The sequence below is a fragment of the Phalangium opilio genome, unplaced genomic scaffold (genome assembly GCF_054372755.1).
Source record: "Phalangium opilio isolate 3A_F unplaced genomic scaffold, DU_Popi_V2 ptg000352l_1, whole genome shotgun sequence".
In the NCBI taxonomy this organism is placed as follows: Eukaryota; Metazoa; Arthropoda; class Arachnida; order Opiliones; family Phalangiidae; genus Phalangium; species Phalangium opilio.
The window spans coordinates 4,586,892-4,607,624 of NW_028324228.1; the positions used below are offsets into that span (position 1 = coordinate 4,586,892).

At 47.6% G+C, this 20,733-nt stretch overlaps 42 non-coding genes and 12 pseudogenes across 42 annotated transcripts; all 54 read left to right on the forward strand.

The window, feature by feature from the left end:
• Positions 1-33: 33 nt before the first annotated feature.
• On the forward strand, positions 34-330 carry LOC149606683 (signal recognition particle RNA). Its single transcript, XR_016377118.1, has one exon.
• A 91-nt stretch (positions 331-421) lies between these two features.
• On the forward strand, positions 422-717 carry LOC149606684 (signal recognition particle RNA). Its single transcript, XR_016377203.1, has one exon.
• A 93-nt stretch (positions 718-810) lies between these two features.
• On the forward strand, positions 811-1,084 carry LOC149606685 (signal recognition particle RNA; annotated as a pseudogene).
• Positions 1,085-1,174: 90 nt separating this feature from the next.
• Positions 1,175-1,472, forward strand: LOC149606686 (signal recognition particle RNA). Its single transcript, XR_016377122.1, has one exon.
• Positions 1,473-1,563: 91 nt separating this feature from the next.
• Positions 1,564-1,837, forward strand: LOC149606687 (signal recognition particle RNA; annotated as a pseudogene).
• A 90-nt stretch (positions 1,838-1,927) lies between these two features.
• Positions 1,928-2,225, forward strand: LOC149606688 (signal recognition particle RNA). Its single transcript, XR_016377120.1, has one exon.
• A 91-nt stretch (positions 2,226-2,316) lies between these two features.
• LOC149606689 (signal recognition particle RNA) lies at positions 2,317-2,590 on the forward strand (annotated as a pseudogene).
• Positions 2,591-2,680: 90 nt separating this feature from the next.
• LOC149606690 (signal recognition particle RNA) lies at positions 2,681-2,979 on the forward strand. The gene has a single exon (XR_016377266.1).
• A 90-nt stretch (positions 2,980-3,069) lies between these two features.
• On the forward strand, positions 3,070-3,368 carry LOC149606691 (signal recognition particle RNA). The gene has a single exon (XR_016377627.1).
• A 90-nt stretch (positions 3,369-3,458) lies between these two features.
• On the forward strand, positions 3,459-3,732 carry LOC149606692 (signal recognition particle RNA; annotated as a pseudogene).
• Positions 3,733-3,822: 90 nt separating this feature from the next.
• Positions 3,823-4,121, forward strand: LOC149606693 (signal recognition particle RNA). The gene has a single exon (XR_016377336.1).
• Positions 4,122-4,211: 90 nt separating this feature from the next.
• LOC149606694 (signal recognition particle RNA) lies at positions 4,212-4,509 on the forward strand. Its single transcript, XR_016377200.1, has one exon.
• A 91-nt stretch (positions 4,510-4,600) lies between these two features.
• LOC149606695 (signal recognition particle RNA) lies at positions 4,601-4,874 on the forward strand (annotated as a pseudogene).
• A 90-nt stretch (positions 4,875-4,964) lies between these two features.
• LOC149606696 (signal recognition particle RNA) lies at positions 4,965-5,263 on the forward strand. Its single transcript, XR_016377702.1, has one exon.
• A 90-nt stretch (positions 5,264-5,353) lies between these two features.
• LOC149606697 (signal recognition particle RNA) lies at positions 5,354-5,627 on the forward strand (annotated as a pseudogene).
• A 90-nt stretch (positions 5,628-5,717) lies between these two features.
• On the forward strand, positions 5,718-6,016 carry LOC149606698 (signal recognition particle RNA). The gene has a single exon (XR_016377298.1).
• Positions 6,017-6,106: 90 nt separating this feature from the next.
• On the forward strand, positions 6,107-6,405 carry LOC149606699 (signal recognition particle RNA). Its single transcript, XR_016377622.1, has one exon.
• A 90-nt stretch (positions 6,406-6,495) lies between these two features.
• On the forward strand, positions 6,496-6,769 carry LOC149606700 (signal recognition particle RNA; annotated as a pseudogene).
• A 90-nt stretch (positions 6,770-6,859) lies between these two features.
• LOC149606701 (signal recognition particle RNA) lies at positions 6,860-7,158 on the forward strand. Its single transcript, XR_016377140.1, has one exon.
• Positions 7,159-7,248: 90 nt separating this feature from the next.
• On the forward strand, positions 7,249-7,522 carry LOC149606702 (signal recognition particle RNA; annotated as a pseudogene).
• Positions 7,523-7,612: 90 nt separating this feature from the next.
• LOC149606703 (signal recognition particle RNA) lies at positions 7,613-7,911 on the forward strand. Its single transcript, XR_016377550.1, has one exon.
• A 90-nt stretch (positions 7,912-8,001) lies between these two features.
• On the forward strand, positions 8,002-8,300 carry LOC149606704 (signal recognition particle RNA). Its single transcript, XR_016377623.1, has one exon.
• Positions 8,301-8,390: 90 nt separating this feature from the next.
• On the forward strand, positions 8,391-8,665 carry LOC149606705 (signal recognition particle RNA; annotated as a pseudogene).
• Positions 8,666-8,754: 89 nt separating this feature from the next.
• Positions 8,755-9,053, forward strand: LOC149606706 (signal recognition particle RNA). Its single transcript, XR_016377142.1, has one exon.
• Positions 9,054-9,143: 90 nt separating this feature from the next.
• LOC149606707 (signal recognition particle RNA) lies at positions 9,144-9,418 on the forward strand (annotated as a pseudogene).
• An 89-nt stretch (positions 9,419-9,507) lies between these two features.
• Positions 9,508-9,807, forward strand: LOC149606708 (signal recognition particle RNA). The gene has a single exon (XR_016377590.1).
• An 89-nt stretch (positions 9,808-9,896) lies between these two features.
• Positions 9,897-10,196, forward strand: LOC149606709 (signal recognition particle RNA). The gene has a single exon (XR_016377106.1).
• Positions 10,197-10,285: 89 nt separating this feature from the next.
• Positions 10,286-10,560, forward strand: LOC149606710 (signal recognition particle RNA; annotated as a pseudogene).
• Positions 10,561-10,649: 89 nt separating this feature from the next.
• Positions 10,650-10,949, forward strand: LOC149606711 (signal recognition particle RNA). The gene has a single exon (XR_016377137.1).
• Positions 10,950-11,038: 89 nt separating this feature from the next.
• On the forward strand, positions 11,039-11,313 carry LOC149606712 (signal recognition particle RNA; annotated as a pseudogene).
• Positions 11,314-11,402: 89 nt separating this feature from the next.
• LOC149606713 (signal recognition particle RNA) lies at positions 11,403-11,702 on the forward strand. The gene has a single exon (XR_016377592.1).
• Positions 11,703-11,791: 89 nt separating this feature from the next.
• Positions 11,792-12,091, forward strand: LOC149606714 (signal recognition particle RNA). Its single transcript, XR_016377107.1, has one exon.
• An 89-nt stretch (positions 12,092-12,180) lies between these two features.
• LOC149606715 (signal recognition particle RNA) lies at positions 12,181-12,480 on the forward strand. Its single transcript, XR_016377415.1, has one exon.
• Positions 12,481-12,569: 89 nt separating this feature from the next.
• LOC149606716 (signal recognition particle RNA) lies at positions 12,570-12,869 on the forward strand. Its single transcript, XR_016377593.1, has one exon.
• Positions 12,870-12,958: 89 nt separating this feature from the next.
• On the forward strand, positions 12,959-13,258 carry LOC149606717 (signal recognition particle RNA). Its single transcript, XR_016377109.1, has one exon.
• Positions 13,259-13,347: 89 nt separating this feature from the next.
• Positions 13,348-13,647, forward strand: LOC149606718 (signal recognition particle RNA). Its single transcript, XR_016377344.1, has one exon.
• Positions 13,648-13,736: 89 nt separating this feature from the next.
• Positions 13,737-14,036, forward strand: LOC149606719 (signal recognition particle RNA). The gene has a single exon (XR_016377493.1).
• An 89-nt stretch (positions 14,037-14,125) lies between these two features.
• Positions 14,126-14,425, forward strand: LOC149606720 (signal recognition particle RNA). The gene has a single exon (XR_016377634.1).
• Positions 14,426-14,514: 89 nt separating this feature from the next.
• On the forward strand, positions 14,515-14,814 carry LOC149606721 (signal recognition particle RNA). Its single transcript, XR_016377641.1, has one exon.
• Positions 14,815-14,903: 89 nt separating this feature from the next.
• Positions 14,904-15,203, forward strand: LOC149606722 (signal recognition particle RNA). The gene has a single exon (XR_016377319.1).
• An 89-nt stretch (positions 15,204-15,292) lies between these two features.
• On the forward strand, positions 15,293-15,591 carry LOC149606723 (signal recognition particle RNA). Its single transcript, XR_016377328.1, has one exon.
• Positions 15,592-15,680: 89 nt separating this feature from the next.
• Positions 15,681-15,979, forward strand: LOC149606724 (signal recognition particle RNA). Its single transcript, XR_016377448.1, has one exon.
• An 89-nt stretch (positions 15,980-16,068) lies between these two features.
• On the forward strand, positions 16,069-16,368 carry LOC149606725 (signal recognition particle RNA). The gene has a single exon (XR_016377218.1).
• An 89-nt stretch (positions 16,369-16,457) lies between these two features.
• LOC149606726 (signal recognition particle RNA) lies at positions 16,458-16,757 on the forward strand. Its single transcript, XR_016377378.1, has one exon.
• Positions 16,758-16,846: 89 nt separating this feature from the next.
• On the forward strand, positions 16,847-17,145 carry LOC149606727 (signal recognition particle RNA). The gene has a single exon (XR_016377475.1).
• An 89-nt stretch (positions 17,146-17,234) lies between these two features.
• On the forward strand, positions 17,235-17,535 carry LOC149606728 (signal recognition particle RNA). The gene has a single exon (XR_016377282.1).
• An 89-nt stretch (positions 17,536-17,624) lies between these two features.
• LOC149606729 (signal recognition particle RNA) lies at positions 17,625-17,924 on the forward strand. Its single transcript, XR_016377243.1, has one exon.
• An 89-nt stretch (positions 17,925-18,013) lies between these two features.
• Positions 18,014-18,312, forward strand: LOC149606730 (signal recognition particle RNA). The gene has a single exon (XR_016377449.1).
• Positions 18,313-18,401: 89 nt separating this feature from the next.
• On the forward strand, positions 18,402-18,701 carry LOC149606731 (signal recognition particle RNA). The gene has a single exon (XR_016377486.1).
• Positions 18,702-18,790: 89 nt separating this feature from the next.
• LOC149606732 (signal recognition particle RNA) lies at positions 18,791-19,090 on the forward strand. Its single transcript, XR_016377654.1, has one exon.
• An 89-nt stretch (positions 19,091-19,179) lies between these two features.
• On the forward strand, positions 19,180-19,479 carry LOC149606733 (signal recognition particle RNA). The gene has a single exon (XR_016377108.1).
• An 89-nt stretch (positions 19,480-19,568) lies between these two features.
• Positions 19,569-19,867, forward strand: LOC149606734 (signal recognition particle RNA). Its single transcript, XR_016377553.1, has one exon.
• An 89-nt stretch (positions 19,868-19,956) lies between these two features.
• Positions 19,957-20,256, forward strand: LOC149606735 (signal recognition particle RNA). Its single transcript, XR_016377102.1, has one exon.
• Positions 20,257-20,345: 89 nt separating this feature from the next.
• On the forward strand, positions 20,346-20,645 carry LOC149606736 (signal recognition particle RNA). Its single transcript, XR_016377147.1, has one exon.
• Positions 20,646-20,733: the final 88 nt, after the last annotated feature.

Genomic DNA, 20,733 nt, shown 5'->3' on the forward strand with positions numbered 1-20,733 from the left:
AGTTTGAATTGTTTTATTCGAGGTAACTTTGCAGCTGGGAGTTGTGGCGTTCCCCTGTAATCCAGCCCATTGGAAGCTAGAATCGATGGACGGTATGCGGTTGGGATTCCTGTAACTCAAGGACTCCTGTAGATCGGACGTCCGCGATAAGCTGGGTGTCAATATGGTCGTCTTCAGGTAACTGATGGACCACCAGGTTGTTCTAAGGAGGGACAAACCGGCTCAGGGCGGTAACGCAGCAGGCAAAAGTTCCCGCATTCGGCAGTGACGGGATAACGTCTGAGAGCGAGCTTCGAGTCACAATGCAACCAATACGACCGTTTACGATTCTTATGTCAGTCTTTACACTTCAGATAGTGATTTTAACTTCAATGTTGTTATCCTTTCAAGTTTGAATTGTTTTATTCGAGGTAACTTTGCAGCTGGGAGTTGTGGCGTTCCCCTGTAATCCAGCCTTTTGGAAGCTAGAATCGATGGACGGTATGAGGTTGGGATTCCTGTAACTCAAGGACTCCTGTAAATCGGACGTCCGCGATAAGCTGGGTGTCAATATGGTCGTCTTCAGGTAGCTCATGGACCACCAGGTTGTTCTATGGAGGGACAAAACGGCTCAGGGCGGTAACGCAGCAGGCAAAAGTTGCCGGATTCGGCAGTGACGGGATAACGTCTGAGAGCGAGCTTCGAGTCACAACGCAACCAATGCGACCGTACACGATTCATATGTCAGTCTTTACACTTCAGATAGTGATTTTAACCTCAATGTTCTTATCCTTGCAAAGTTTGAAATATTTTATTCGAGATAACTTTGCAGCGGGGAGTTGTGGCGAGCTCCTGTAATCCAGCCCTTTGGAAGCTAGAATCGATGGATGGTATGAGGTTGGGATTCCTGAGACTCATGGACTCGTGTAGATCGGACGTCCACGTTAAGCTGGGTGTCAATATGGTCGTCTTCAGGTAACTGATGGACCACCAGGTTGTTCTAAGGAGGGACAAATCGGCTCAGGGCGGTAACGCAGGATTCGGGATAGCGTCTGAGAGCGAGCTTCGAGTCACAACGCAACCAATACGACCGTACACGATTCTTATGTCAGTCTTTACACTTCAGATAGTGATTTTAACTTCAATGTTGTTATCCTTTCAAAGTTTGAATTGTTTTATTCGAGGTAACTTTGCAGCTGGGAGTTGTGGCGTTCCCCTGTAATCCAGCCCATTAGAAGCTAGAATCGATGGACGGTATGCGGTTGGGATTCCTGTAACTCAAGGACTCCTGTAGATCGGACGTCCGCGATAAGCTGGGTGTTAATATGGTCGTCTTCAGGTAACTGATGGACCACCAGGTTGTTCTAAGGAGGGACAAAACGGCTCAGGGCGGTAACGCAGTAGGCAAAAGTTCCCGCATTCGGCAGTGTCGGGATAACGTCTGAGAGCGAGCTTCGAGTCACAACGCAACCAATACGACCGTTTACGATTCTTATGTCAGTCTTTACACTTCAGATAGTGATTTTAACTTCAATGTTGTTATCCTTTCCAAGTTTGAATTGTTTTATTCGAGGTAACTTTGCAGCTGGGAGTTGTGGCGTTCCCCTGTAATCCAGCGCTTTGGAAGCTAGAATCGATGGGCGGTATGAGGTTGGGATTCCTTTAACTCAAGGACTTGTGTAAATCGGACGTCCGCGTTAGGCTGGGCGTTAATATGGTCGTCTTCAGGTATCTGATGGACCACCAGGTTGTTCTAAGGAAGGACAAACCGGCTCAGGGCGGTAACGCAGCATTCGGGATAGCGTCTGAGAGCGAGCTTCGAGTCACAACGCAACCAATACGACCGTACACGATTCTTATGTCAGTCTTTACACTTCAGATAGTGATTTTAACTTCAATGTTGTTATCCTTTCAAAGTTTGAATTGTTTTATTCGAGGTAACTTTGCAGCTGGGAGTTGTGGCGTTCCCCTGTAATCCAGCCCATTAGAAGCTAGAATCGATGGACGGTATGCGGTTGGGATTCCTGTAACTCAAGGACTCCTGTAGATCGGACGTCCGCGATAAGCTGGGTGTTAATATGGTCGTCTTCAGGTAACTGATGGACCACCAGGTTGTTCTAAGGAGGGACAAACCGGCTCAGGGCGGTAACGCAGCAGGCAAAAGTTCCCGCATTCGGCAGTGACGGGATAACGTCTGAGAGCGAGCTTCGAGTCACAACGCAACCAATACGACCGTTTACGATTCTTATGTCAGTCTTTACACTTCAGATAGTGATTTTAACTTCAATGTTGTTATCCTTTCCAAGTTTGAATTGTTTTATTCGAGGTAACTTTGCAGCTGGGAGTTGTGGCGTTCCCCTGTAATCCAGCGCTTTGGAAGCTAGAATCGATGGGCGGTATGAGGTTGGGATTCCTTTAACTCAAGGACTTGTGTAAATCGGACGTCCGCGTTAGGCTGGGCGTTAATATGGTCGTCTTCAGGTATCTGATGGACCACCAGGTTGTTCTAAGGAAGGACAAACCGGCTCAGGGCGGTAACGCAGCATTCTGGATAGCGTCTGAGAGCGAGCTTCGAGTCACAACGCAACCAATACGACCGTACACGATTCTTATGTCAGTCTTTACACTTCAGATAGTGATTTTAACTTCAACGTTGTTATTCTTTCAAAGTTTGAATTGTTTTATTCGAGGTAACTTTGCAGCTGGGAGTTGTGGCGAGCTCCTGTAATCCAGCCCTTTGGAAGCTAGAATCGATGGATGGTATGAGGTTGGGTTTCCTGTGACTCATGGACTCGTGTAGATCGGACGTCCGCGTTAAGCTGGGTGTCAATATGGTCGTCTTCAGGTAACTGATGGACCACCAGGTTGTTCTAAGGAGGGACAAACCGGCTCAGGGCGGTAACGCAGCAGGCAAACGTTTCCGCATTCGGCAGTGACGGGATAGCGTCTGAGAGCGAGCTTCGAGTCACAACGCAACCAATACGACCGTACACGATTCTTATGTCAGTCTTTACACTTCAGATAGTGATTTTAACTTCAATGTTGTTATCCTTTCAAAGTTTGAATTGTTTTATTCGAGGTAACTTTGCAGCTGGGAGTTGTGGCGTTCCCCTGTAATCCAGCCCATTGGAAGCTAGAATCGATGGACGGTATGCGGTTGGGATTCCTGTAACTCAAGGACTCCTGTAGATCGGACGTCCGCGATAAGCTGGGTGTCAATATGGTCGTCTTCAGGTAACTGATGGACCACCAGGTTGTTCTAAGGAGGGACAAACCGGCTCAGGGCGGTAACGCAGCAGGCAAAAGTTCCCGCATTCGGCAGTGACGGGATAACGTCTGAGAGCGAGCTTCGAGTCACAATGCAACCAATACGACCGTTTACGATTCTTATGTCAGTCTTTACACTTCAGATAGTGATTTTAACTTCAATGTTGTTATCCTTTCAAAGTTTGAATTGTTTTATTCGAGGTAACTTTGCAGCTGGGAGTTGTGGCGTTCCCCTGTAATCCAGCGCTTTGGAAGCTAGAATCGATGGGCGGTATGAGGTTGGGATTCCTTTAACTCAAGGACTTGTGTAAATCGGACGTCCGCGTTAGGCTGGGCGTTAATATGGTCGTCTTCAGGTATCTGATGGACCACCAGGTTGTTCTAAGGAAGGACAAACCGGCTCAGGGCGGTAACGCAGCATTCTGGATAGCGTCTGAGAGCGAGCTTCGAGTCACAACGCAACCAATACGACCGTACACGATTCTTATGTCAGTCTTTACACTTCAGATAGTGATTTTAACTTCAACGTTGTTATTCTTTCAAAGTTTGAATTGTTTTATTCGAGGTAACTTTGCAGCTGGGAGTTGTGGCGAGCTCCTGTAATCCAGCCCTTTGGAAGCTAGAATCGATGGATGGTATAAGGTTGGGTTTCCTGTGACTCATGGACTCGTTTAGATCGGACGTCCGCGTTAAGCTGGGTGTCAATATGGTCGTCTTCAGGTAACTGATGGACCACCAGGTTGTTCTAAGGAGGGACAAACCGGCTCAGGGCGGTAACGCAGCAGGCAAAAGTTTCCGCATTCGGCAGTGACGGGATAGCGTCTGAGAGCGAGCTTCGAGTCACAACGCAACCAATACGACCGTACACGATTCTTATGTCAGTCTTTACACTTCAGATAGTGATTTTAACTTCAATGTTGTTATCCTTTCAAAGTTTGAATTGTTTTATTCGAGGTAACTTTGCAGCTGGGAGTTGTGGCGTTCCCCTGTAATCCAGCCTTTTGGAAGCTAGAATCGATGGACGGTATGAGGTTGGGATTCCTGTAACTCAAGGACTCCTGTAAATCGGACGTCCGCGATAAGCTGGGTGTCAATATGGTCGTCTTCAGGTAGCTCATGGACCACCAGGTTGTTCTATGGAGGGACAAAACGGCTCAGGGCGGTAACGCAGCAGGCAAAAGTTGCCGGATTCGGCAGTGACGGGATAACGTCTGAGAGCGAGCTTCGAGTCACAACGCAACCAATGCGACCGTACACGATTCATATGTCAGTCTTTACACTTCAGATAGTGATTTTAACCTCAATGTTCTTATCCTTGCAAAGTTTGAAATATTTTATTCGAGATAACTTTGCAGCGGGGAGTTGTGGCGAGCTCCTGTAATCCAGCCCTTTGGAAGCTAGAATCGATGGATGGTATGAGGTTGGGATTCCTGAGACTCATGGACTCGTGTAGATCGGACGTCCACGTTAAGCTGGGTGTCAATATGGTCGTCTTCAGGTAACTGATGGACCACCAGGTTGTTCTAAGGAGGGACAAATCGGCTCAGGGCGGTAACGCAGGATTCGGGATAGCGTCTGAGAGCGAGCTTCGAGTCACAACGCAACCAATACGACCGTACACGATTCTTATGTCAGTCTTTACACTTCAGATAGTGATTTTAACTTCAATGTTGTTATCCTTTCAAAGTTTGAATTGTTTTATTCGAGGTAACTTTGCAGCTGGGAGTTGTGGCGTTCCCCTGTAATCCAGCCCATTGGAAGCTAGAATCGATGGACGGTATGCGGTTGGGATTCCTGTAACTCAAGGACTCCTGTAGATCGGACGTCCGCGATAAGCTGGGTGTCAATATGGTCGTCTTCAGGTAACTGATGGACCACCAGGTTGTTCTAAGGAGGGACAAACCGGCTCAGGGCGGTAACGCAGCAGGCAAAAGTTCCCTCATTCGGCAGTGACGGGATAACGTCTGAGAGCGAGCTTCGAGTCACAATGCAACCAATACGACCGTTTACGATTCTTATGTCAGTCTTTACACTTCAGATAGTGATTTTAACTTCAATGTTGTTATCCTTTCAAAGTTTGAATTGTTTTATTCGAGGTAACTTTGCAGCTGGGAGTTGTGGCGTTCCCCTGTAATCCAGCGCTTTGGAAGCTAGAATCGATGGGCGGTATGAGGTTGGGATTCCTTTAACTCAAGGACTTGTGTAAATCGGACGTCCGCGTAAGGCTGGGCGTTAATATGGTCGTCTTCAGGTATCTGATGGACCACCAGGTTGTTCTAAGGAAGGACAAACCGGCTCAGGGCGGTAACGCAGCATTCTGGATAGCGTCTGAGAGCGAGCTTCGAGTCACAACGCAACCAATACGACCGTACACGATTCTTATGTCAGTCTTTACACTTCAGATAGTGATTTTAACTTCAACGTTGTTATTCTTTCAAAGTTTGAATTGTTTTATTCGAGGTAACTTTGCAGCTGGGAGTTGTGGCGAGCTCCTGTAATCCAGCCCTTTGGAAGCTAGAATCGATGGATGGTATGAGATTGGGTTTCCTGTGACTCATGGACTCGTGTAGATCGGACGTCCGCGTTAAGCTGGGTGTCAATATGGTCGTCTTCAGGTAACTGATGGACCACCAGGTTGTTCTAAGGAGGGACAAACCGGCTCAGGGCGGTAACGCAGCAGGCAAAAGTTTCCGCATTCGGCAGTGACGGGATAGCGTCTGAGAGCGAGCTTCGAGTCACAACGCAACCAATACGACCGTACACGATTCTTATGTCAGTCTTTACACTTCAGATAGTGATTTTAACTTCAATGTTGTTATCCTTTCAAAGTTTGAATTGTTTTATTCGAGGTAACTTTGCAGCTGGGAGTTGTGGCGTTCCCCTGTAATCCAGACAATTGGAAGCTAGAATCGATGGACGGTATGCGGTTGGGATTCCTGTAACTCAAGGACTCCTGTAGATCGGACGTCCGCGATAAGCTGGGTGTTAATATGGTCGTCTTCAGGTAACTGATGGACCACCAGGTTGTTCTAAGGAGGGACAAACCGGCTCAGGGCGGTAACGCAGCAGGCAAAAGTTCCCGCATTCGGCAGTGACGGGATAACGTCTGAGAGCGAGCTTCGAGTCACAACGCAACCAATACGACCGTTTACGATTCTTATGTCAGTCTTTACACTTCAGATAGTGATTTTAACTTCAATGTTGTTATCCTTTCAAAGTTTGAATTGTTTTATTCGAGGTAACTTTGCAGCTGGGAGTTGTGGCGTTCCCCTGTAATCCAGCCCTTCGGAAGCTAGAATCGATGGACGATGTGAGGTTGGGATTCCTGTAACTCAAGGACTCGTGTAGATCGGACGTCCGCGTTAAGCTGGGTGTCAATATGTTCGTCTTCAGGTAACTGATGGACCACCAGGTTGTTCTAAGGAGGGACAAACCGGCTCAGGGCGGTAACGCAGCATTCGGGATAACGTCTGAGAGCGAGCTACGAGTCAAAACGCAACCAATACGACCGTACACGATTCTAATGTCAGTCTTTACACTTCAGATAGGGATTTTAACTTCAATGTTGTTATCCTTTCAAAGTTTGAATTGTTTTATTCGAGGTAACTTTGCAGCTGGGAGTTGTGGCGTTCCCCTGTAATCCAGCCCTTTGGAAGCTAGAATCGATGGACGGTATGAGGTTGGGATTCCTGTAACTCAAGGACTCGTGTAGATCGGACGTCCGCGATAAGCTGGGTGTCAATATGGTCGTCTTCAGGTAGCTCATGGACCACCAGGTTGTTCTATGGAGGGACAAAACGGCTCAGGGCGGTAACGCAGCAGGCAAAAGTTGCCGGATTCGGCAGTGACGGGATAACGTCTGAGAGCGAGCTTCGAGTCACAACGCAACCAATGCGACCGTACACGATTCATATGTCAGTCTTTACACTTCAGATAGTGATTTTAACCTCAATGTTCTTATCCTTGCAAAGTTTGAAATATTTTATTCGAGATAACTTTGCAGCGGGGAGTTGTGGCGAGCTCCTGTAATCCAGCCCTTTGGAAGCTAGAATCGATGGATGGTATGAGGTTGGGATTCCTGTGACTCATGGACTCGTGTAGATCGGACGTCCACGTTAAGCTGGGTGTCAATATGGTCGTCTTCAGGTAACTGATGGACCACCAGGTTGTTCTAAGGAGGGACAAATCGGCTCAGGGCGGTAACGCAGGATTCGGGATAGCGTCTGAGAGCGAGCTTCGAGTCACAACGCAACCAATACGACCGTACACGATTCTTATGTCAGTCTTTACACTTCAGATAGTGATTTTAACTTCAATGTTGTTATCCTTTCAAAGTTTGAATTGTTTTATTCAAGGTAACTTTGCAGCTGGGAGTTGTGGCGTTCCCCTGTAATCCAGCCCATTGGAAGCTAGAATCGATGGACGGTATGCGGTTGGGATTCCTGTAACTCAAGGACTCCTGTAGATCGGACGTCCGCGATAAGCTGGGTGTTAATATGGTCGTCTTCAGGTAACTGATGGACCACCAGGTTGTTCTAAGGAGGGACAAACCGGCTCAGGGCGGTAACGCAGCAGGCAAAAGTTCCCGCATTCGGCAGTGACGGGATAGCGTCTGAGAGCGAGCTTCGAGTCACAACGCAACCAATACGACCGTACACGATTCTTATGTCAGTCTTTACACTTCAGATAGTGATTTTAACTTCAATGTTGTTATCCTTTCAAAGTTTGAATTGTTTTATTCGAGGTAACTTTGCAGCTGGGAGTTGTGGCGTTCCCCTGTAATCCAGACAATTGGAAGCTAGAATCGATGGACGGTATGCGGTTGGGATTCCTGTAACTCAAGGACTCCTGTAGATCGGACGTCCGCGATAAGCTGGGTGTTAATATGGTCGTCTTCAGGTAACTGATGGACCACCAGGTTGTTCTAAGGAGGGACAAACCGGCTCAGGGCGGTAACGCAGCAGGCAAAAGTTCCCGCATTCGGCAGTGACGGGATAACGTCTGAGAGCGAGCTTCGAGTCACAACGCAACCAATACGACCGTTTACGATTCTTATGTCAGTCTTTACACTTCAGATAGTGATTTTAACTTCAATGTTGTTATCCTTTCAAAGTTTGAATTGTTTTATTCGAGGTAACTTTGCAGCTGGGAGTTGTGGCGTTCCCCTGTAATCCAGCCCTTCGGAAGCTAGAATCGATGGACGATGTGAGGTTGGGATTCCTGTAACTCAAGGACTCGTGTAGATCGGACGTCCGCGTTAAGCTGGGTGTCAATATGTTCGTCTTCAGGTAACTGATGGACCACCAGGTTGTTCTAAGGAGGGACAAACCGGCTCAGGGCGGTAACGCAGCATTCGGGATAACGTCTGAGAGCGAGCTACGAGTCAAAACGCAACCAATACGACCGTACACGATTCTAATGTCAGTCTTTACACTTCAGATAGGGATTTTAACTTCAATGTTTTTATCCTTTCAAAGTTTGAATTGTTTTATTCGAGGTAACTTTGCAGCTGGGAGTTGTGGCGTTCCCCTGTAATCCAGCCCTTTGGAAGCTAGAATCGATGGACGGTATGAGGTTGGGATTCCTGTAACTCAAGGACTCGTGTAGATCGGACGTCCGCGATAAGCTGGGTGTCAATATGGTCGTCTTCAGGTAGCTCATGGACCACCAGGTTGTTCTATGGAGGGACAAAACGGCTCAGGGCGGTAACGCAGCAGGCAAAAGTTGCCGGATTCGGCAGTGACGGGATAACGTCTGAGAGCGAGCTTCGAGTCACAACGCAACCAATGCGACCGTACACGATTCATATGTCAGTCTTTACACTTCAGATAGTGATTTTAACCTCAATGTTCTTATCCTTGCAAAGTTTGAAATATTTTATTCGAGATAACTTTGCAGCGGGGAGTTGTGGCGAGCTCCTGTAATCCAGCCCTTTGGAAGCTAGAATCGATGGATGGTATGAGGTTGGGATTCCTGTGACTCATGGACTCGTGTAGATCGGACGTCCACGTTAAGCTGGGTGTCAATATGGTCGTCTTCAGGTAACTGATGGACCACCAGGTTGTTCTAAGGAGGGACAAATCGGCTCAGGGCGGTAACGCAGGATTCGGGATAGCGTCTGAGAGCGAGCTTCGAGTCACAACGCAACCAATACGACCGTACACGATTCTTATGTCAGTCTTTACACTTCAGATAGTGATTTTAACTTCAATGTTGTTATCCTTTCAAAGTTTGAATTGTTTTATTCAAGGTAACTTTGCAGCTGGGAGTTGTGGCGTTCCCCTGTAATCCAGCCCATTGGAAGCTAGAATCGATGGACGGTATGCGGTTGGGATTCCTGTAACTCAAGGACTCCTGTAGATCGGACGTCCGCGATAAGCTGGGTGTTAATATGGTCGTCTTCAGGTAACTGATGGACCACCAGGTTGTTCTAAGGAGGGACAAACCGGCTCAGGGCGGTAACGCAGCAGGCAAAAGTTCCCGCATTCGGCAGTGACGGGATAACGTCTGAGAGCGAGCTTCGAGTCACAACGCAACCAATACGACCGTTTACGATTCTTATGTCAGTCTTTACACTTCAGATAGTGATTTTAACTTCAATGTTGTTATCCTTTCAAAGTTTGAATTGTTTTATTCGAGGTAACTTTGCAGCTGGGAGTTGTGGCGTTCCCCTGTAATCCAGCGCTTTGGAAGCTAGAATCGATGGGCGGTATGAGGTTGGGATTCCTTTAACTCAAGGACTTGTGTAAATCGGACGTCCGCGTTAAGCTGGGTGTCAATATGGTCGTCTTCAGGAAACTGATGGACCACCAGGTTGTTCTAAGGAGGGACAAACCGGCTCAGGGCGGTAACGCAGCAGGCAAAAGTTACCGCATTCGGCAGTGACGGGATAACGTCTGAGAGCGAGCTTCGAGTCACTACGCAAGCAATACGACCGTACACGATTCTTATGTCAGTCTTTACACTTCAGATAGTGATTTTAACTTCAATGTTGTTATCCTTTCAAAGTTTGAATTGTTTTATTCGAGGTAACTTTGCAGCTGGGAGTTGTGGCGTTCCCCTGTAATCCAGCCCTTCGGAAGCTAGAATCGATGGACGATGTGAGGTTGGGATTCCTGTAACTCAAGGACTCGTGTAGATCGGACGTCCGCGTTAAGCTGGGTGTCAATATGTTCGTCTTCAGGTAACTGATGGACCACCAGGTTGTTCTAAGGAGGGACAAACCGGCTCAGGGCGGTAACGCAGCATTCGGGATAACGTCTGAGAGCGAGCTACGAGTCAAAACGCAACCAATACGACCGTACACGATTCTAATGTCAGTCTTTACACTTCAGATAGGGATTTTAACTTCAATGTTGTTATCCTTTCAAAGTTTGAATTGTTTTATTCGAGGTAACTTTGCAGCTGGGAGTTGTGGCGTTCCCCTGTAATCCAGCCCTTTGGAAGCTAGAATCGATGGACGGTATGAGGTTGGGATTCCTGTAACTCAAGGACTCGTGTAGATCGGACGTCCGCGATAAGCTGGGTGTCAATATGGTCGTCTTCAGGTAGCTCATGGACCACCAGGTTGTTCTATGGAGGGACAAAACGGCTCAGGGCGGTAACGCAGCAGGCAAAAGTTGCCGGATTCGGCAGTGACGGGATAACGTCTGAGAGCGAGCTTCGAGTCACAACGCAACCAATGCGACCGTACACGATTCATATGTCAGTCTTTACACTTCAGATAGTGATTTTAACCTCAATGTTCTTATCCTTGCAAAGTTTGAAATATTTTATTCGAGATAACTTTGCAGCGGGGAGTTGTGGCGAGCTCCTGTAATCCAGCCCTTTGGAAGCTAGAATCGATGGATGGTATGAGGTTGGGATTCCTGTGACTCATGGACTCGTGTAGATCGGACGTCCACGTTAAGCTGGGTGTCAATATGGTCGTCTTCAGGTAACTGATGGACCACCAGGTTGTTCTAAGGAGGGACAAATCGGCTCAGGGCGGTAACGCAGGATTCGGGATAGCGTCTGAGAGCGAGCTTCGAGTCACAACGCAACCAATACGACCGTACACGATTCTTATGTCAGTCTTTACACTTCAGATAGTGATTTTAACTTCAATGTTGTTATCCTTTCAAAGTTTGAATTGTTTTATTCAAGGTAACTTTGCAGCTGGGAGTTGTGGCGTTCCCCTGTAATCCAGCCCATTGGAAGCTAGAATCGATGGACGGTATGCGGTTGGGATTCCTGTAACTCAAGGACTCCTGTAGATCGGACGTCCGCGATAAGCTGGGTGTTAATATGGTCGTCTTCAGGTAACTGATGGACCACCAGGTTGTTCTAAGGAGGGACAAACCGGCTCAGGGCGGTAACGCAGCAGGCAAAAGTTCCCGCATTCGGCAGTGACGGGATAACGTCTGAGAGCGAGCTTCGAGTCACAACGCAACCAATACGACCGTTTACGATTCTTATGTCAGTCTTTACACTTCAGATAGTGATTTTAACTTCAATGTTGTTATCCTTTCAAAGTTTGAATTGTTTTATTCGAGGTAACTTTGCAGCTGGGAGTTGTGGCGTTCCCCTGTAATCCAGCGCTTTGGAAGCTAGAATCGATGGGCGGTATGAGGTTGGGATTCCTTTAACTCAAGGACTTGTGTAAATCGGACGTCCGCGTTAAGCTGGGTGTCAATATGGTCGTCTTCAGGAAACTGATGGACCACCAGGTTGTTCTAAGGAGGGACAAACCGGCTCAGGGCGGTAACGCAGCAGGCAAAAGTTACCGCATTCGGCAGTGACGGGATAACGTCTGAGAGCGAGCTTCGAGTCACTACGCAAGCAATACGACCGTACACGATTCTTATGTCAGTCTTTACACTTCAGATAGTGATTTTAACTTCAATGTTGTTATCCTTTCAAAGTTTGAATTGTTTGATTCGAGGTAACTTTGCACCTGGGAGTTGTGGCGAGCTCTTGTAATCCAGCCCTTTGGAAGCTAGAATCGATGGATGGTATGAGGTTGGGATTCCTGTGACTCATGGACTCGTGTAGATCGGACGTCCGCGTTAAGCTGGGTGTCAATATGGTCGTCTTCAGGTAACTGATGGACCACCAGGTTGTTCTAAGGAGGGACAAACCGGCTCAGGGCGGTAACGCAGCAGGCAAAAGTTACCGCATTCGGCAGTGACGGGATAACGTCTGAGAGCGAGCTTCGAGTCACAACGCAACCAATACGACCGTACACGATTCTTATGTCAGTCTTTACACTTCAGATAGTGATTTTAACTTCAATGTTGTTATCCTTTCAAAGTTTGAATTGTTTTATTCAAGGTAACTTTGCAGCTGGGAGTTGTGGCGTTCCCCTGTAATCCAGCCCATTGGAAGCTAGAATCGATGGACGGTATGCGGTTGGGATTCCTGTAACTCAAGGACTCCTGTAGATCGGACGTCCGCGATAAGCTGGGTGTTAATATGGTCGTCTTCAGGTAACTGATGGACCACCAGGTTGTTCTAAGGAGGGACAAACCGGCTCAGGGCGGTAACGCAGCAGGCAAAAGTTCCCGCATTCGGCAGTGACGGGATAACGTCTGAGAGCGAGCTTCGAGTCACAACGCAACCAATACGACCGTTTACGATTCTTATGTCAGTCTTTACACTTCAGATAGTGATTTTAACTTCAATGTTGTTATCCTTTCAAAGTTTGAATTGTTTTATTCGAGGTAACTTTGCAGCTGGGAGTTGTGGCGTTCCCCTGTAATCCAGCGCTTTGGAAGCTAGAATCGATGGGCGGTATGAGGTTGGGATTCCTTTAACTCAAGGACTTGTGTAAATCGGACGTCCGCGTTAAGCTGGGTGTCAATATGGTCGTCTTCAGGAAACTGATGGACCACCAGGTTGTTCTAAGGAGGGACAAACCGGCTCAGGGCGGTAACGCAGCAGGCAAAAGTTACCGCATTCGGCAGTGACGGGATAACGTCTGAGAGCGAGCTTCGAGTCACTACGCAAGCAATACGACCGTACACGATTCTTATGTCAGTCTTTACACTTCAGATAGTGATTTTAACTTCAATGTTGTTATCCTTTCAAAGTTTGAATTGTTTGATTCGAGGTAACTTTGCACCTGGGAGTTGTGGCGAGCTCCTGTAATCCAGCCCTTTGGAAGCTAGAATCGATGGATGGTATGAGGTTGGGATTCCTGTGACTCATGGACTCGTGTAGATCGGACGTCCGCGTTAAGCTGGGTGTCAATATGGTCGTCTTCAGGTAACTGATGGACCACCAGGTTGTTCTAAGGAGGGACAAACCGGCTCAGGGCGGTAACGCAGCAGGCAAAAGTTACCGCATTCGGCAGTGACGGGATAACGTCTGAGAGCGAGCTTCGAGTCACAACGCAACCAATACGACCGTACACGATTCTTATGTCAGTCTTTACACTTCAGATAGTGATTTTAACTTCAATGTTGTTATCCTTTCAAAGTTTGAATTGTTTTATTCGAGGTAACTTTGCAGCTGGGAGTTGTGGCGTTCCCCTGTAATCCAGCCCTTTGGAAGCTAGAATCGATGGATGGTATGAGGTTGGGATTCCTGTGACTCATGGACTCGTGTAGATCGGACGTCCGCGTTAAGCTGGGTGTCAATATGGTCGTCTTCAGGTAACTGATGGACCACCAGGTTGTTCTAAGGAGGGACAAACCGGCTCAGGGCGGTAACTCAGCAGGCAAAAGTTCCCGCATTCGGCAGTGACGGGATAACCTCTGAGAGCGAGCTTCGAGTCACAACGCAACCAATACGACCGTACACGATTCTTATGTCAGTCTTTACACTTCAGATAGTGATTTTAACTTCAATGTTGTTATTCTTTCAAAGTTTGAATTGTTTTATTCGAGGTAACTTTGCAGCTGGGAGTTGTGGCGTTCCCCTGTAATCCAGCCCTTCGGAAGCTAGAATCGATGGACGATATGAGGTTGGGATTCCTGTAACTCAAGGACTCGTGTAGATCGGACGTCCGCGTTAAGCTGGGTGTCAATATGGTCGTCTTCAGGTAACTGATGGACCACCAGGTTGTTCTAAGGAGGGACAAACCGGCTCAGGGCGGTAACGCAGCAGGCAAAAGTTACCGCATTCGGCAGTGACGGGATAACATCTGAGAGCGAGCTTCGGGTCACAACGCAACCAATACGACCGTACAAGATTCTTATGTCAGTCTTTACACTTCAGATAGTGATTTTAACTTCAAAGTTGTTATCCTTTCAAAGTTTGAATTGTTTTATTCGAGGTAACTTTGCAGCTGGGAGTTGTGGCGTTCCCCTGTAATCCAGCCCTTCGGAAGCTAGAATCGATGGACGATATGAGGTTGGGATTCCTGTAACTCAAGGACTCCTGTAGATCGGACGTCCGCGTTAAGCTGGGTGTCAATATGGTCGTCTTCAGGTAACTGATGGACCACCAGGTTGTTCTAAGGAGGGACAAACCGGCTCAGGGCGGTAACGCAGCAGGCAAAAGTTACCGCATTCGGCAGTGACGGGATAACGTCTGAGAGCGAGCTTCGGGTCACAACGCAACCAATACGACCGTACAAGATTCTTATGTCAGTCTTTACACTTCAGATAGTGATTTTAACTTCAAAGTTGTTATCCTTTCAAAGTTTGAATTGTTTTATTCGAGGTAACTTTGCAGCTGGGAGTTGTGGCGTTCCCCTGTAATCCAGCCCTTCGGAAGCTAGAATCGATGGACGATATGAGGTTGGGATTCCTGTAACTCAAGGACTCGTGTAGATCGGACGTCCGCGTTAAGCTGGGTGTCAATATGGTCGTCTTCAGGTAACTGATGGACCACCAGGTTGTTCTAAGGAGGGACAAACCGGCTCAGGGCGGTAACGCAGCAGGCAAAAGTTCCCGCATTCGGCAGTGACGGGATAACGTCTGAGAGCGAGCTTCGAGTCACAACGCAACCAATACGATCGTACACGGTTCTTATGTCAGTCTTTACACTTCAGATAGTGATTTTAACTTCAATGTTGTTATCCTTTCAAAGTTTGAATTGTTTTATTCGAGGTAACTTTGCAGCTGGAGTTGTGGCGAGCCCCTGTAATCCAGCTCTTTGGAAGCTAGAATCGATGGATGGTATGAGGTTGGGATTCCTGTGACTCATGGACTCGTGTAGATCGGACGTCCGCGTTAAGCTGGGTGTCAATATGGTCGTCTTCAGGTAACTGATGGACCACCAGGTTGTTCTAAGGAGGGACAAACCGGCTCAGGGCGGTAACGCAGCAGGCAAAAGTTCCCGCATTCGGCAGTGACGGGATAACGTCTGAGAGCGAGCTTCGAGTCACAACGCAACCAATACGACCGTACACGGTTCTTATGTCAGTCTTTACACTTCAGATAGTGATTTTAACTTCAATGTTGTTATCCTTTCAAAGTTTGAATTGTTTTATTCGAGGTAACTTTGCAGCTGGAGTTGTGGCGAGCCCCTGTAATCCAGCCCTTTGGAAGCTAGAATCGATGGATGGTATGAGGTTGGGATTCCTGTGACTCATGGACTCGTGTAGATCGGACGTCCGCGTTAAGCTGGGTGTCAATATGGTCGTCTTCAGGTAACTGATGGACCACCAGGTTGTTCTAAGGAGGGACAAACCGGCTCAGGGCGGTAACGCAGCAGGCAAAAGTTCCCGCATTCGGCAGTGACGGGATAACCTCTGAGAGCGAGCTTCGAGTCACAACGCAACCAATACGACCGTACACGATTCTTATGTCAGTCTTTACACTTCAGATAGTGATTTTAACTTCAATGTTGTTATTCTTTCAAAGTTTGAATTGTTTTATTCGAGGTAACTTTGCAGCTGGGAGTTGTGGCGAGCTCCTGTAATCCAGCCCTTTGGAAGCTAGAATCGATGGATGGCATGAGGTTGGGATTCCTGTGACTCATGGACTCGTGTAGATCGGACGTCCGCGTTAAGCTGGGTGTCAATATGGTCGTCTTCAGGTAACTGATGGACCACCAGGTTGTTCTAAGGAGGGACAAACCGGCTCAGGGCGGTAACGCAGCAGGCAAAAGTTCCCGCATTCGGCAGTGACGGGATAACGTCTGAGAGCGAGCTTCGAGTCACAACGCAACCAATACGACCGTACACGATTCTTATGTCAGTCTTTACACTTCAGATAGTGATTTTAACTTCAATGTTGTTATTCTTTCAAAGTTTGAATTGTTTTATTCGAGGTAACTTTGCAGCTGGGAGTTGTGGCGAGCTCCTGTAATCCAGCCCTTTGGAAGCTAGAATCGATGGATGGTATGAGGTTGGGATTCCTGTGACTCATGGACTCGTGTAGATCGGACGTCCGCGTTAAGCTGGGTGTCAATATGGTCGTCTTGAGGTAACTGATGGACCACCAGGTTGTTCTAAGAACGGACAAACCGGCTCAGGGCGGTAACGCAGCAGGCAAAAGTTCCCGCATTCGGCAGTGACGGGATAACGTCTGAGAGCGAGCTTCGAGTCACAACGCAACCAATACGACCGTACACGGTTCTTATGTCAGTCTTTACACTTCAGATAGTGATTTTAACTTCAATGTTGTTATCCTTTCAAAGTTTGAATTGTTTTATTCGAGGTAACTTTGCAGCTGGAGTTGTGGCGAGCCCCTGTAATCCAGCCCTTTGGAAGCTAGAATCGATGGATGGTATGAGGTTGGGATTCCTGTGACTCATGGACTCGTGTAGATCGGACGTCCGCGTTAAGCTGGGTGTCATTATGGTCGTCTTCAGGTAACTGATGGACCACCAGGTTGTTCTAAGGAGGGACAAACCGGCTCAGGGCGGTAACGCAGCAGGCAATAGTTCCCGCATTCGGCAGTGACGGGATAACGTCTGAGAGCGAGCTTCGAGTCACAACGCAACCAATACGACCGTACACGATTCTTATGTCAGTCTTTACACTTCAGATAGTGATTTTAACTTCAATGTTGTTATTCTTTCAAAGTTTGAATTGTTTTATTCGAGGTAACTTTGCAGCTGGGAGTTGTGGCGAGCTCCTGTAATCCAGCCCTTTGGGAAGCTAGAATCGATGGATGGTATGAGGTTGGGATTCCTGTGACTCATGGACTCGTGTAGATCGGACGTCCGCGTTAAGCTGGGTGTCATTATGGTCGTCTTCAGGTAACTGATGGACCACCAGGTTGTTCTAAGGAGGGACAAACCGGCTCAGGGCGGTAACGCAGCAGGCAAAAGTTCCCGCATTCGGCAGTGACGGGATAACGTCTGAGAGCGAGCTTCGAGTCACAACGCAACCAATACGACCGTACACGATTCTTATGTCAGTCTTTACACTTCAGATAGTGATTTTAACTTCAATGTTGTTATTCTTTCAAAGTTTGAATTGTTTTATTCGAGGTAACTTTGCAGCTGGGAGTTGTGGCGAGCTCCTGTAATCCAGCCCTTTGGAAGCTAGAATCGATGGATGGTATGAGGTTGGGATTCCTGTGACTCATGGACTCGTGTAGATCGGACGTCCGCGTTAAGCTGGGTGTCAATATGGTCGTCTTCAGGTAACTGATGGACCACCAGGTTGTTCTAAGGAGGGACAAACCGGCTCAGGGCGGTAACGCAGTAGGCAAAAGTTCCCGCATTCGGCAGTGACGGGATAACGTCTGAGAGCGAGCTTCGAGTCACAACGCAACCAATACGACCGTACACGGTTCTTATGTCAGTCTTTACACTTCAGATAGTGATTTTAACTTCAATGTTGTTATCCTTTCAAAGTTTGAATTGTTTTATTCGAGGTAACTTTGCAGCTGGAGTTGTGGCGAGCCCCTGTAATCCAGCCCTTTGGAAGCTAGAATCGATGGATGGTATGAGGTTGGGATTCCTGTGACTCATGGACTCGTGTAGATCGGACGTCCGCGTTAAGCTGGGTGTCAATATGGTCGTCTTCAGGTAACTGATGGACCACCAGGTTGTTCTAAGGAGGGACAAACCGGCTCAGGGCGGTAACGCAGCAGGCAAAAGTTCCCGCATTCGGCAGTGACGGGATAACCTCTGAGAGCGAGCTTCGAGTCACAACGCAACCAATACGACCGTACACGATTCTTATGTCAGTCTTTACACTTCAGATAGTGATTTTAACTTCAATGTTGTTATTCTTTCAAAGTTTGAATTGTTTTATTCGAGGTAACTTTGCAGCTGGGAGTTGTGGCGTTCCCCTGTAATCCAGCCCTTTGGAAGCTAGAATCGATGGACGATATGAGGTTGGGATTCCTGTAACTCAAGGACTCGTGTAGAACGGACGTCCGGGTTAAGCTGGGTGTCAATATGGTCGTCTTCAGGTAACTGATGGACCACCAGGTTGTTCTAAGGAGGGACAAACCGGCTCAGGGCGGTAACGCAGCAGGCAAAAGTTCCCGCATTCGGCAGTGACGGGATAACGTCTGAGAGCGAGCTTCGAGTCACAACGCAACCAATACGACCGTACACGATTCTTATGTCAGTCTTTACACTTCAGATAGTGATTTTAACTTCAATGTTGTTATTCTTTCAAAGTTTGAATTGTTTTATTCGAGGTAACTTTGCAGCTGGGAGTTGTGGCGAGCTCCTGTAATCCAGCCCTTTGGAAGCTAGAATCGATGGATGGTATGAGGTTGGGATTCCTGTGACTCATGGACTCGTGTAGATCGGACGTCCGCGTTAAGCTGGGTGTCAATATGGTCGTCTTCAGGTAACTGATGGACCACCAGGTTGTTCTAAGGAGGGACAAACCGGCTCAGGGCGGTAACGCAGCAGGCAAAAGTTCCCGCATTCGGCAGTGACGGGATAACGTCTGAGAGCGAGCTTCGAGTCACAACGCAACCAATACGACCGTACACGATTCTTATGTCAGTCTTTACACTTCAGATAGTGATTTTAACTTCAATGTTGTTATTCTTTCAAAGTTTGAATTGTTTTATTCGAGGTAACTTTGCAGCTGGGAGTTGTGGCGAGCTCCTGTAATCCAGCCCTTTGGAAGCTAGAATCGATGGATGGTATGAGGTTGGGATTCCTGTGACTCATGGACTCGTGTAGATCGGACGTCCGCGTTAAGCTGGGTGTCAATATGGTCGTCTTCAGGTAACTGATGGACCACCAGGTTGTTCTAAGGAGGGACAAACCGGCTCAGGGCGGTAACGCAGCAGGCAAAAGTTCCCGCATTCGGCAGTGACGGGATAACGTCTGAGAGCGAGCTTCGAGTCACAACGCAACCAATTCGACCGTACACGATTCTTATGTCAGTCTTTACACTTCAGATAGTGATTTTAACTTCAATGTTGTTATCCTTTCAAAGTTTGAATTGTTTTATTCGAGGTAACTTTGCAGCTGGAGTTGTGGCGAGCCCCTGTAATCCAGCCCTTTGGAAGCTAGAATCGATGGATGGTATGAGGTAGGGATTCCTGTGACTCATGGACTCGTGTAGATCGGACGTCCGCGTTAAGCTGGGTGTCAATATGGTCGTCTTCAGGTAATTGATGGACCACCAGGTTGTTCTAAGGAGGGACAAACCGGCTCAGGGCGGTAACGCAGCAGGCAAAAGTTCCCGCATTCGGCAGTGACGGGATAACGTCTGAGAGTGAGCTTCGGGTCACAACGCAACCAATACGACCGTACACGATTCTTATGTCAGTCTTTACACTTCAGATAGTGATTTTAACTTCAATGTTGTTATCCTTTCAAAGTTTGAATTGTTTTATTCGAGGTAACTTTGCAGCTGGGAGTTGTGGCGTTCCCCTGTAATCCAGCCTTTCGGAAGCTAGAATCGATAGACGATATGAGGTTGGGATTCCTGTATCTCAAGGACTCGTGTAGATCGGACGTCCGCGTTAAGCTGGGTGTCAATATGGTCGTCTTCAGGTAACTGATGGACCACCAGGTTGTTCTAAGGAGGGAAAAACCGGCTCAGGGCGGTAACGCAGCAGGCAAAAGTTCCCACATTCGGCAGTGACGGGATAACCTCTTAGAGCGAGCTTCGAGTCACAACGCAACCAATACGACCGTAAACGATTCTTATGTCAGTCTTTACACTTCAGATAGTGATTTTAACTTCAATGTTGTTATTCTTTCAAAGTTTGAATTGTTTTATTCGAGGTAACTTTGCAGCTGGGAGTTGTGGCGAGCTCCTGTAATCCAGCCCTTTGGAAGCTAGAATCGATGGATGGTATGAGGTTGGGATTCCTGTGACTCATGGACTCGTGTAGATCGGACGTCCGCGTTAAGCTGGGTGTCAATATGGTCGTCTTCAGGTAACTGATGGACCACCAGGTTGTTCTAAGGAGGGACAAACCGGCTCAGGGCGGTAACGCAGCAGGCAAAAGTTCCCGCATTCGGCAGTGACGGGATAACGTCTGAGAGCGAGCTTCGAGTCACAACGCAACCAATACGACCGTACACGATTCTTATGTCAGTCTTTACACTTCAGATAGTGATTTTAACTTCAATGTTGTTATTCTTTCAAAGTTTGAATTGTTTTATTCGAGGTAACTTTGC